We start from the raw sequence: 12,676 nt of genomic DNA, 5'->3' as shown, positions 1-12,676 counted from the left end.
ACTGAAACAAAGAACATCTATAAAAAACCCACAGCTAATATCATAATGGTGAAGAAATGAATACTTCTCTCCACAAGACCAGGAACAAGACAAGGATGTCCATTCTCACCCTTTTATTCAATAATATATTGGAGATTCTATCCAGGGCAATTGAGCAAGAAAGAAATGGCATCCAGGTTGAAAAGGAAGAAGTAGGGCTTCCCTGGTGGCGCAGTGGTTGAGAGTCCACCTGCCGATTCAGGGGACATGGGTTTGTGCCCCGGTCCAGGAAGATCCCACATGCCACGGAGCGGCTAGGCCCATGAGCCATGGCCGCTGAGCCTGCGCGTCCGGAGCCTGTGCTCCACAACGGGAGAGGCCCGCGTACCACAAAAAAAAAAAAAAAAAAAAAAAGGAAGAAGTAAAATGATCTTTACTTGCAGATAACATTATCTTATATATAGAAAATCCTAAGGAATCCACTAAAAAAATATTAGAACTAAAAAAGGAGTTTAGCAAGGTTGCAGGATACAAGATGAATAAACAAACACCAATTCTACTTCTACATACTAGCAAACAATCCAAAAATGAAATTCAAAAAACAATTTAATTTACAATAGCATCAAAAATAAAGTACTTAGTAATAAATTTAACAAAAGAAGTGTAAAACCTGTATATTGAAAAGTATAAAAAACTGTTGAAATAAAAAGATCTAAATAAATGGAAAAATATCCTATGTTCATAGATCAGAAGACTTAATGCTGTTAAAAGGGTAATACTCCCCAAGCTGATCTACAGATTCAATGTAATCCCTACCAAAATCCCAGGTGGCTTTTTTTTTTGCAGAAACTGACAAGCTGATACTAAAATACTGTGGGAAAAAACAAAGTTCTGATTTCAAAATTTACTACAGAGCTACAGAAATTAAGACAATGTGGGGACTTCACTGGTGGCACAGTGGTTAAGAATCCGCCTGCCAATGCAGGGGACATGGGTTCAAGCCCTGGTTGGGGAAGATCCCGCATGCCACGGAGCAAATAAGCCCGTGCACCACAACTACTGAGCCTGTGCCCTAGAGCCCATGAGCTACAACTACTGCAGCCCGCGTGCCTAGAGCCTGTGCTCCGCAACAAAGAGAAGCCGCCGCAGTGAGAAGCACACGCACCGCAACAAAGAGTAGCCCCTGCTCACTGCAACTAGAAAAAGCCCACGCACAGCGTCGAAGACCCAACGCAGCCGAAAAATAAATTAATAAATTAATTTTAAAAAAAAAGACAATGTAGTAGTAGTATGAAGACAGACAAATATATCAATGGAATAGATCAATCAATCCATGCATAAATGGTCAAATGATCTTTGAAAGGGTGCCAAGACGACTCAATGAGGAAAGAACAGTGTTTTTATTTTTGTTTTTTTAATAAATTTACTTATTTTTATTTATTTATTTTTGGCTGCGTTGGGTCTTCGATGCTGTGCGCGGACTTCCTCTAGTTGCGGCGAGCAGGGGCTACTCTTTGTTGCGGTGTGTGTGCTTCTCACTGCGGTGGCTTCTCTTGTTGCAGGGCACAGGCTCTAGGCGGGCTTCAGTAGTTGTGGCTTGCGGGCTCTAGAGCACAGGCTCAGTAGTTGTGGCGCATGGGCTTAGTTGCCCTGCGGCATGTGGGATCTTCCTGGACCAGGGCTCGAACCCACGTCCCCTGCACTGGCAGGTGGATTCTTAACCACTGTGCCACCAGGAAAGAATAGTTTTTTCAACAAATGGTGCTAGGACAATTTGATATCTATATGTAAAAGAATGAAGTTGGACCTCTACCTCACACCATATACAAAAATTAACTATGATCTATTATCACAGGGCTCTTATGTAAGAGCTAAGACTATAAAACTCTGAGAAGAAAACATAGAAGTAAGTCTTCATGACTCTCGGTTAGGCAGTGGTTTCTAGGGTATGACATTAAAAGCACATGCAACTGAAGAAAAAAGAGATGTCGAACTTAATTAAAATCAAAAACTTTTGCGTTTCAAAGGACACCATCAAGAAAGTGAAAAGACAACCTGCAGAATGGGAGAAAATATGTGCAAATCATATATCTGATAAGGAACTTATATGTGGAATATATGAAGAACTGTTACACTTCAACAATAAAAAAATAACCTAATTTAAATGTATATATGTGTAACTGAATCACTTTGCTGTACAAGTGAAACTAACACAACATTGTAAATCAACTATACTTCAATTTAAATAAATAAAAATTATACAGTGCTGTATGTCAATTATATCTTAATAAAACTGTAAAAAAACAGTACATAAAAAAACACAATGAGATACCCACTAAGACTGCTGAAATAAAAAGATAATAAATGTTCGGCAGTTCCTCAAAAGGTTAAACATAGAGTCACCATATGAAATAGCAATCTCACTCCTAGTTATGTGCCCAAGAGAAATACAACCATTTACCCACACGTGCATACAAGATCTTGTATGTGAATGTTCATAGCAACATTATTCATAATAGCCAAAAAGTGGAAACAACCCAAATGTTCATCAACTGATGAATGGATAAACACAAGTAGCATATTTATACAGTGTAATACTATTCTGCATAAAAAGGAATGAAGTACTGATACATGCTACAACATGGATAAACCTTGCAAACATTATGCTAAGTGAAAAAAGTCAGTCACAGAAGACTATATATTGTATTATTCCATTTACATGAAATGGCCAGAATAGGCATATTCATACAGACAGAAAATATATTAGTAGTTGCCTAGGGCTGGGGGTGAGAGCGGGGTGTGAAGGTAGAAAGTGAATATTAATGGCTATGGGATTTCTTTTGGGGGTGATGAAAATGTTCTAAACTTGATGGTGGTGATGGCTGCACAATTCTGTGAACATATTAAAAACCGTTGAATTGTACATTTTTTTTTTTTTTTTTTTTTTTTTTTTTTGCGGTACGCGGGCCTCTCACTGTGTGGCCTCTCCCGTTGCAGAGCACAGGCTCCGGACGTGCAGGCTCAGCAGCCATGGCTCACGGGCCCAGCCGCTCCGCGGCATGTGGGATCTTCCCGGACGGGGGCACGAACCCGTGTCCCCGGCATCGTCAGGCGGACTCTCAACCACTGCGCCACCAGGGAAGCCCAAATTGTACACTTTAAATGGGTGAATCGTATATGAATTATGCCTTCTTTTTTTCGCTGTGCAGCTTGTGGGATCCTAGTTCCCTGACCAGGGATTGAACCTGGGCCCTTGGCAGTGAAAGTGCAGAGTCCCAACCACTGGACCGCCAGGGAATTCTCTGAATTATGTCTTAATAAAGCTGTTAAAACAAACAAAACAGAAACCTCCAGGGGTTTCCAACCCACGTGGCCCTTCTCTCATTCACTCACCTGCATCCATGTTCTCCACTTTCTACCAAATTTCCTGGACTTTGTATGTGTGGTTCCTGCTTAGAACATTCTACCCCAAATTATCTCAAGATGACCTTACTATTATTTACTCTCGATTCAAATGAATCCTCCTCAGAGACATTTTCCCTGACCATCCCAACTAAAGCAGTCTCTCCCCCTTAAAATGGTCTCTTTTATATTCTGTCAAGGAACAAAAAATAAAGTAATTCAGATATTCAGCTGATGCGTGTCAGGTAGCACCTCAAAATTAGCTAACTCCCTGAGCTGAAGCAGAATTGGAGTTTTTATAAGGCAAGAGCAGGGGTATATGGTTATGGTACTGTCCCAAGCTGCAATTTTCTTTACCTGTAACTGCTGCAAAACACTGCAGTTTAAAAGGGTGGGCTATATTGGGGTATTCATGCCTCTGTCTTGTAATTGCTGGTGTAGTCTTATTTTGGTAGCAGTTGAAAGGGTTCTTTTGAGAGCTATCTTTGTAAGCCTTCTCAATTATCTAATGCTAATTAAGTTCATGGGAAGGACTGATAGAAAGGGGACAAAAAGGAAAGGAAAGGAGAAAGAAAAAAAAAGGAGGTAAAGCCTGAAACAAGGAAAAGCAGGGTCTGCTTCAATTCTTTAGAACATGTCTCAGTATCTGAAATTGTCTTAGTTATTTGTTTGCATGTTTATTTTCTGTCTCCTCTACCACTAGGATGTTTCTGTCTTGTTTGTCCACATAGTAGATGCTTAATATGTGGTGGCTGATTGACCAAATTCCACACCAACATGATAATCTAAGGTGAAAGCATGAGCAAATATTTTGGAACTTTCTAAGCACTCCTCTCATTTCTCGGGACTATAACGAACTGTCACCTGGGTGCTTAGAGAATTAAAACTTCTTGGGTCACACCTCCATGGACGGGTTCATCTGTGCTTTAACTATACATCTGCCTGCCTACAGAAACAAATATTTTAAAAGGTAAGGAAAAATCTGTGTGACAGTCTGGGCAGTGCTTCCATTGCCTCAAACTCACTAGGACTGTTGATTATATAGGAGGAACTGGAACAAACCTACTGCCATTTTATGCACGGGTTTCAAGTCTTTAATTCAAGCTTGCTTCTTCCTACAAGTAGGAGTGGAGTTACTGTGCTTAGTTACTTCTGCAATTGCTAGAGGTTACGAACAAAGACTCAAAGAATTTAAGTGCTGGAAGGAACCTCAGGCATTACGTAGCTTCTTTCTTTCTTATCAGATGTTTCTTATCGTCTGTATCCAAAATATCAAGATTTTACCTTCTAAGAACACTTCCCTGCTCAAAGCATTTTCTCAGACCAGCACCACTGGCATTCCCTAGAAGTCTGTTTGGAAATGCAGAATTTCAGACCCCATTCCAGAGCTATGTAGTCAGAATTTCTAATTTCACATGACCCCCAGGTGACTGGTGTGCAGTCTGAGAAGTGCCGCAGCACTTCTGGACATGCTGAACCAGTGCCTACTATCTCTAACAGCATGCATTTATCATTAGCACTTACCTGCAAGCTGGATCAATGGCACAAGGAAAATTCATAAGTGAAAAGTTTTCCCAAATGTCCCCTGTAGAATTCAAAGACCTGTGTGTTAGGGAAAGAAAAGAAGAGGCTCAAAGGATAAAACTCAAAAGTAATTACAAAGCTTACTGGTAAAATGGTGATAATATCCATTAGGTAATCACTCGCTAGCCTCCTATCGCCAGCCCCTGCAACCTCTAATCTGCTTTCTATCTCTATGGATTTGCCTATTCTGGATATTCCATACAGAAGGAATCACACAATATGTGACCTTTTGTGTCTGGCTTTTTTCACTTAGTATAATATTTTCAAGGTTCATCCAAGTTGTAGCAGTATCAATACTTCATCCATTTTTATGGCTAAATAATATCCCATTTTGTGTATACATCATAATTTGTTTCTCTGTTCATCCATTAATGGACATTTGGGTTGTTTCCACCTTATGGCTATTGTAAATAGTGCTGCCAAGAATATTCATGAACAAGTTTTTGTTTGGACTCCTATTTTCAATTATTTTGGATATAAATGTAGAAGTAGAATTGCTAACAATTCTGTTTATATTTTTGAGGAATCAACAAACCGTTTTCCACAGCAGCTGTACCATTTTACAGTCCCACAAGCTGCATATGAGAGTTCCTAATTCTCCACAGCCTTGCCAACACTTGTTATTTTATCATTTGTCTGTTTATCATAGCCATCTTAGTGGGTGTGCAGTGATATCTCATTGTGGATTTGATTTGCATTTCCTTAATGATCAACAATGTCAAACATCTTTTCATGAGCTTATTGGCGACTGAGTATCTTTTTTGGAGAAATGTCTCCAAAGCCTGTGATATTTTTAATTGTATCATTGATGATGTATTTTAAAACAGAGGGATTAAATTTTACATTACTGCTCCTGAATAAAATTTTCTCTTATTACTGATGAAAATTAAAATTTCAAAATGCTATCTCATTGCATTAGTTAAGGCAATGGAAGCTGCTATAACAAATCCCCAAATGTTTGATGGCTCAAACACAACTGAAGTTTCTTTCTTGCACAAATATAGCCCAACATGTTCAGTAAATGGCTCTTCTCTAAGCAGTAACACAGGTACTTGGGCTCCTTCCATTATGTGCTCTGCCATCTTCAACTCAAGGCTTCTAAGGCGGCACTGGTCCACTATTTGTAAAAGGATTTTCAGTGAGGCTGGACACCATGCACCAACAGCACCAATTTACCTTTTTTCTTTCTTTTTTTTTGTTTAGGTATAGAAATGGAGAGTGTTCAGGGTTAGATTAGTCTCAGGTAGACACTTTCCACAGTAGATGCTACACAAAGATAAGGAAGCTAAGTTCAAGTGGCTGGCAAGAATGTGGGTATGTATTGCACCATGGGGTATATGTTGGAAAGAAAGAGAAGAGTAACAATGCAGGGGAGTTGACGGACTTAGGAGGAAAGTGTGGAGAGATCAGAGGGTTGAATAATTTCTAGGTGTAAATTGTGATTGAGTTGGAGGGCAAGAAGATTGTAGCGAGTTAATTATACATCAGGATTTAAGATTTCTAAAATAGTCTAGTTCAAGATCATGATAAAGAACAAGGAGTAGGGACTTCCCTGGTGGCGCAGTGGTTAAGAATCCGACTGCCAGTGCAGGGGACATGGGTTCGAGCCCTGGTCCGGGAAGATCCCACATACCGTGGAGCAACTAAGCCTATGCACCACAACTACTGAGCTTGCACTCTAGAGCCCGTGAGCCACAACTACTGAAGCCCATGTGCCTAGAGCCTGTGCTCTGCAACAAGAGAAGCCACTGCAATGAGAAGCCCGTGCACTGCAATGAAGAGTAGCCCCTGCTCGCCATAACTAGAGAAAGCCTGCGCACAGCAACGAAGACCCAATGCAGCCAAAATTAAATAAATAAATAAATTTATTATTAAAAAAAAAGAACAAGGGTGTCTGTGGGAGTGGGTGGCCGTAATGGGGTAAGATTTATATATAGCTCCTCAAGTTCGAGATAGGCAGGAAGCCGTTATAGGTGTTTGTTGGGTTATCCACAGAAATACTGAAATTTCCCACATGTCAAGGCCCTAAGTAAATAAAGGAGAGTATACAGAAAGGGTATAAAGTAATATAGCCTATATTTATTTTTAAAATTTTTATTGGAATATAGTTGATTTAAAATGTTGTTTATAGCCTATATTTTAAAGGATAGTTATTGCATGACTCTGAGAGACTAGAAATCCTGAAAGGACAGTAAGTTAGATTTCTAGACTAGTTGAAAAAAAAGCAATTTCAAGCTGGCTGTAGGGGTGGCAGTATCTTTGGGGGAACAGCCAAGTTATGGTTAAAGCAAAGAGGTGAAGTAACTATGCTCAACAATTTGGGAATGGCAGGGAATTTTAAGCTGCCATGGAAGAAGAATTCCAGGGGGAAAGAATGGAAGGAGGAAGCATCAGGCTGGAGGGAGCTAAAAGTAGGGAAATTTCTACAGCAATATCACAAACTAGATAATGCGAAGATGTGAGGGCCTCAAAACACCTAGATATGTTAGATAAAATCGAACATACGCTTTTTCAGATTCAGAGCTAATTTTGCAAGAGGGTAAGCGTACCTCCCAAGGGAGAACAAATAAAGAGGGAACTGAAAACGAGGAAAAAAGATTATGGTTATGCTTGTGCTATCTCAGTAACCAAGAGGTTTGGATTTTAAGACTAGGAGAGGAAGCCTTAGGCCCATGTAAGGCAGGGTGTTGTAATTTAAACTCTGCATGAAGTCAGGACCCTTCAAGTGCTAAGCTTGAATGAAAGGATGAATTAAAAAGAAATCTCGGAGAAGCTCCAAGATGGCGGAAGAGTAAGACGCGGAGATCACCTTCCTCCCCACAAATACATCAGAAATACATCTACATGTGGAACAACTCCTACAGAACACCTATTGAACGCTGACAGAAGACCTCAGACCTCCCAAAAGGCAAGAAACTCCCCACGTACCTGGGTAGGGCAAAAGAAAAAAGAAAAAACAGAGACAAAAGAATAGGGACGAGACCTGCACCAGGGAGCTGTGAAGGAGGAAGGATTTCCACACACTAGGAAGCCCCTTCGCGGGCGGAGACCGCGGGTGGCGTGGGGGTGGGGGGGGCTTCGGAACCATGGAGGAGAGCACAGCAACAGGGGTGCAGAGGGCAAAGCGGAAAGATGCCCGCACAGAGGATCGGTGCCGACCAGCACTCACCAGCCCGAGAGGCTTGTCTGCTCACCCGCCGGGATGGGCGGGGGGCTGGGAGCTGAGGCTCGGGCTTCGGTCAGATCGCAGGGAGAGGACTGGGGTTGGCTGCGTGAACACAGCCTAAAGGGGGCTAGTGTGCCACGGCTAGCCAGGAGGGAGTCCCAGAAAAAGTCTGGAGCTGCCGAAGAGAAAAGAGACTTTTTCTTGCCTCTTTGTTTCCTGGTGCCCGAGGAGAGGGGATTAAGAGCGCGGCTTAAAGGAGCTCCAGAGACGGGCGCGAGCCGCGGCTATCAGCGCGGACCCCAGAGACGGGCATGAGACGCTAAGGCCACTGCTGCCGCCACCAAGAAGCCTGTGTGCGAGCACAGGTCACTCTCCACACCTCCCCTCCCGGGAGCCTGTGCAGCCCGCCACTGCCAGGGCCCCGTGATCCAGGGACAACTTCCCCGGGAGAACGCACGGCGCGCCTCAGGCTGGTGCAACGTCACGCTGCCCTCTGTCGCCGCAGGCTCTCCCCGCACTCTGTACCCCTCCCAACGCCCCCGGCCTGAGTGAGCCAGAGCCCCCGAATCAGCTGCTGCTTTAACCCCGTCCTATCTGAGCAAAGAACAGACGTCCTCAGGCGACCTGCACGTAGGGGCGGGGCCAAATCCAAAGCTAAACCCCGGGAGCTGTGCGAACAAAGAAGAGAAAGGGAAATCTCTCCCAGCAGCCTCAGGAGCAGCGGATTAAATCTCCACAATCAACTTGATGTACCCTGCATCTGTGGAATACCTGAATAGACCACGAATCATCCCAAATTGAGGAGGTGGACTTTGGGAGCAATGACATATATATTTTTTTCCCTTTTTCTCTTTTTGCGAATGTGTATGTGTATGCTTCTGTGTGTGATTTTGTCTGTATAGCTTTGCTTTTACCATCTGTCCTAGGGTTCTGTCTGTCCGTTTTTAAATTTTTTTTACTTAAAAATTTTTTTTTCTTAATAATTTTTTTTATTTTAATAACTTTATTTTATTTTACTTTATTTTATTTTATCTTCTTCTTTCTTTCTTTTCTTCCTCCCTTTTATTCTGAGCCATGTGGAGGACAGGCTCTTGGTGCTCCAGCCAGGTGTCAGGGCTGTGCCACTAAGGTGGGAGAGCCAAGTTCAGGACACTGGTCCACAAGAGACCTCCCAGCTCCACGTAATATCAAACGGCAAAAACCTTCCAGAGATCTCCACCTCAACGCCAAGATCCAGCTCCATTCAACGACCAGCAAGCTACAGTGCTGGACACCCTATGACAAACAACTAGCAAGACAGGAACACAAACACATCCATGAGCAGAGAGGCTGCCTAAAATCATAATAAGGCCACAGACACCCCAAAACACACCACCAGACGTGGACCTGCCCACCAGAAAGAGAAGATCCAGCCTCATCCACCAGAACACAGGCACTAGAGTCCCCTCCACCAGGAAGCCTACACAACCCACTGAACCAACCTTAGCCACTGGGGACAGACAACAAAAAAAACGGGAACTACAACCTGCAGCCTGCAAAAAGGAGACCCCAAACACAGTAAGTTAAGCAAAATGAGAAGACAAAGAAACACAGAGCAGATGAAGGAGCAAGGCAAAAACCCACCAGACCTAACAAATGAAGAGGAAATAGGCAGTCTACCTGAAAAGGAATTCAGAGTAATGATAGTAAAGATGATCCAAAATCTTGGAAATAGAATGATGAAAATACAAGAAACATTTAACAAGGACCAAGAAGAACTAAAGAGCAAACAAACAGTGATGAACAACACAATAAATGAAATTTAAAATTCTCTAGAAGGGATCAATAGCAGAATAACTGAGGCAGAAGAACGGACAAGTGATCTGGAAGATAAAATAGCGGCAATAACTAACGCAGAGCAGAATAAAGAAAAAAGAATGAAAATAATTGAGGACAGTCTCAGAGACCTCTGGGACAAATACATTAAAAGGATCAAACACCATGATCAAGAGGGATTTATCCCAGGGATGCAAGTTTTCCAATATCTGCAAATTAATCAGTATGATACACAACATTAACAAATTGAAGAATAAAAACCATATGATCATCTCAATAGATGCAGAAAAACTTTTGATAAAATTCAGTATCCATTTATGATGAAACCTCTCCAGAAAGTGGGCATAGAGGGAACATACCTCAACATAAAAAAGCCCATATATGACAAACCCACAGCTAACATCATATTCAATTTTCAAAAGCTGAAAGCATTTAGTCTAAGATAAGGAACAAGAAAAGGATGCCCACTCTCACCACTTTTAATCAACATAGTATTGGAAGTCCTAGCCACAACAATCAGAGAAGAAAAAGAAAAGGAATTAAATAATATCGCTACCAAAAATTTCAGTGAAACACAAAGAAAGACAGTGAGAAAGGGAAAGAGAACAAAATGACTACAAAATAGTCAGAAAACCAATACCAAAATGGCAATAAGTTAAATCTTTGTTTTTAATAATTATTTTAAGTGTAAATGTGTTAAACTCTCCAACCAAGAGACATAGTTGTTGAATGGATAATAAAACAAGATTAACTAACTATATGTTGTCTACAAGAGACTCATTTTAGATTTAGGGATGCACATAAGCTGAAAGTGAAGGGATCAAAAATATATTTCATGCTCATGCAAATTGCAAATAAAAAAGAGTAGGGTGGTTTTATACATACATATATATATATATAATCAGACAGAATAGACTTCAAATCATAAACTATCATGAGGGACAACAAAGAACCTTATATAATGATAAAATATCAATTCATCAGAGAGATGTAACAATTGAAGTACATAGCACACAGCCTCAGGGTACCAGGATACATAAAACAAACACTGACAGATCTAAAAGGAGAAATGGACAGCAACAAAATAATAGTTTGGAATTTCAATACTCCACTTTTAATAATGGATAGATCATCAAGACAGAAAATCAAAATGGAAACATAGGACTTAGCACAATTGACTACATGGCCCTAACAGAACATTTATAGAACATTACCTCCAACAGCAGCATAATGAATATTTTTCTCAAGGCCTAATAAAACCTTCTCTAGGATAGTTCATGTTAGGTCACAAGACAACTCTTAGCAAACTGAAGAAGAGTGAAATTATATCAAGCATATTTTCTGACCAGAATTGTATGAAATTACAAATCAAAGACAGAAGGAGAATTGGAAACATCAAAAATATGTAGAAATTAAACAACAGTTTCCTAAACAACCAATGAGTCAAATAAGAAATCAAAAAGGAAATATCCTGAGACAAATGAAAATGAAAACAAAACATACCACAACTTGGGGAATGTAGCAAAAGCAGTATTAAGATGGGAGATTATAGTAATAAACATTTACATTAAAAGAAAAAAAAATCTCAATAAACGACTTACCTTTACATTACAAGGAACTAGAAAGAGAAGACCAAATTAAGCTGAAGGTTAGCAAATGAAAGGAAATAATAAATATTAGAGCAGAAATAATAGAGACTGAGACGAGGAAAATAATAGAAAAATCAATGAAACAAAGAGCTTGTTTAAAAAAATAAAATTGACAATGAGGAACCTCTTTTAAGACTAAGAAAGAAAGAAGAGAATCAATGAAATCGGAAACAAAAGAAGAGACATTACAACTGAAGATACAGAAATAAAAAGGTTTAAAAGAGGCTATTGTAAGTAATTATAAACCAGCAAATTGTATAACTTAGAGATAATGAATAAAATTTATAATAATAATAATATCATAGGAATATGATATCATTGGTAAATCATGAAGAAGTAAGAAATTTGTACAGATTAATAATGAATTAATAATGAATAAGGAGGTTGAATCAGTAGTCAAAAATGTTCCAAGAAGAAAAGCCCAGGCTCAGAACAATTCATTAGTAATTTATATTAAACATTTAAAGAAGGATTAATATCAATCCTTCTCAAACTCTTCCAAAACACTGAAGAGGAGAGAACACTTTCAAACTGATTTTACAAGGCTAGCATTATTCTGATACCAAAGCTCGACAGACACTACCAAAAAAAAAAATTACAGGACAATATTGTTGATGAACATTTATGCAAAAACCCACAACAAAATACTAGCAAACAGAATCTAACAGCACATTAAAAGGATCATACACCATGATTAAGTGGGGTTTATCCCAGGAATGCAAGACTTCTTCAATATACGCAAATCAATCAACGTGATACACCATATTAACAAATTGAAGGAGAAAAACCATATGGTCATCTCAATAGATGCAGAGAAAGCTTCTGACAAAATTCAACACCCATTTATGATAAAAAAAAACCCTCGTGAAAGTAGGGATAGAGGGAACTTTCCTCAACATAATAAAGGCCACATATGACAGACCACAACCAACATGGTTCTCAATGGTGAAAAACTGAAACCATTTCCACTAAGATCAGGAACAAGACAAGGTTGCCAACTCTCACCACTATTATTCAACATAGTTTTGGAAGTTTTAGTCACAGCAATCAGAGAAGAAAAAGAAATAAAAGGAATCCAAAT

At 40.0% G+C, this 12,676-nt stretch overlaps 1 pseudogene; it reads right to left on the bottom strand.

Annotated features, from left to right (window-relative positions):
* The window catches only part of LOC102993597 (60S ribosomal protein L31-like), a 70,726-nt pseudogene that overhangs the window by 50,604 nt on the left and 7,446 nt on the right, over positions 1-12,676 (bottom strand).

Source organism: Physeter macrocephalus, chromosome 17 (genome assembly GCF_002837175.3).
Source record: "Physeter macrocephalus isolate SW-GA chromosome 17, ASM283717v5, whole genome shotgun sequence".
Taxonomy (NCBI): Eukaryota; Metazoa; Chordata; class Mammalia; order Artiodactyla; family Physeteridae; genus Physeter; species Physeter macrocephalus.
Note: the sequence above shows the minus strand (reverse complement) of the source record. Positions and strands in the feature narration are given on the sequence as shown.